A 1576-nucleotide genomic window follows, 5' to 3' on the forward strand; every position below is an offset into this window, starting at 1 on the left:
TTTAAAGAGCATTGGATTTGGAGCCAAACTTCTGGGTTCCCATTCTTGTTCTGCCACTAGAGATTTTTTCAACTCTTCTTTATTTTCTTCTTTCATACAATTAAGTAGGCCACGTCAGTATTCTTTTTTTTTGGTCCTGGTGTGACTATGCCACATTTATTTTGTTGCCTACTCCTGTGTGTGTGCCTAGGCCACAGTCTGATCCCTGTTTATTAGTTTCATTTTTAGCTTTACCTCCTATTTGAGAAGCTCTCCCGAAGGCAAGAAAATAAAAGGTTATTACAAAGCAACAATCTTTCATTCTCTGTAATTTATTAAACATACTTTTCAAATTACTACTACTAAAAGCTTGCTCGTTACCACATTAAGCAGAGAACTTGGAATAGCCTATACTTCCTGATGGACCTCTCTTATTTATTTTTTTTCAGCTTTTGTTACCAAAGGTCCTAGACATTATTGGCTTCCCTTGTAATACAGAGTTGATTTTTCCAATAGTCCTAAGGAAATGTGTAGTTCTCACATGTTCTCAGTTAATTCCACCTTGTGACCAAAGGCATGCAATTATTTGCCAAGAGCTTAAAGATTAAAGATAAGTTTGTGACTATGAAACACAATGAAATTAAATTTACAACTTGTAACAACCATATTTCATCGAATCTAATACACCATCATTTGTAAGGTGCACCATCTTTTTAAGCACCAGAAAGAAAAAAAAATGTTCTCAAATAAATTATGAACTATCAATAGTAAAGTACATACCAATTTTTAAAATACTAAAATGTATAAATGTGTCTTAGAATCGATGAAATAGAGTAATCATATTAGTTCCTTAACTAAATGATTTGGTCCACCATATCTAAGAAAAAAAAGCATAGATATGAACATGGTAGTCCCCAAACTTGGCTGGGTAGGAATTTGTGGACCCCTCCCCTTGCCTGCTGAATCAAAATACTGGGGGGCGGGTCCAAGGAATATACATTAAAATAAGCCAGTAACAAGTTAAAAAACACTTCTCACTTGGTTCTGCTTGTCATTTACATTTGGGAACCATCAGAACAGAAGATGTCTATCTCTGAGAACTGTTGATTCATTTCTATCCCTATGGTGCTGTTGCTTAATCTCTAGAACCAGCAAAGGAGGATGTCAGTGGAAGAGCTACCTGCTATGTTGCTGTTTATTTCTCCTTGTATAAGAAGAAAATGGATTGGTGGACTAATGGTGTTCATATTTTCAAAACATGGGTGTTAATTGTATTAATATTGAAATTGATTCTTGGCAAAAAGTTTTAAAACATGTGTTAGCTGAGAATTAGGTACTTTAAAAAGGAATAAACTGATAACGAGAGCTGTAAAGTAGATTTGTTACCCAAATTTACTTATTTTTTCTTCTTTTTATTTTTCAAGATTATTAGGTTATCAAGGAATGATATGCAAATATAGTGTGTTTTAAGTGCAACAAGGCATTTGACAAGCCTGTATTGATATCCTTGAGAACTTGATGAAATATGTACCAGATAATAGTAAGTGAATTCATTTCAAGGTTGGCTAAATAAACGAAGCAAGACTTGATCCTTGAC

This window comes from Pteropus vampyrus, unplaced genomic scaffold, assembly GCF_000151845.1.
Source record: "Pteropus vampyrus isolate Shadow unplaced genomic scaffold, Pvam_2.0 Scaffold33, whole genome shotgun sequence".
NCBI classification, from domain to species: domain Eukaryota; kingdom Metazoa; phylum Chordata; class Mammalia; order Chiroptera; family Pteropodidae; genus Pteropus; species Pteropus vampyrus.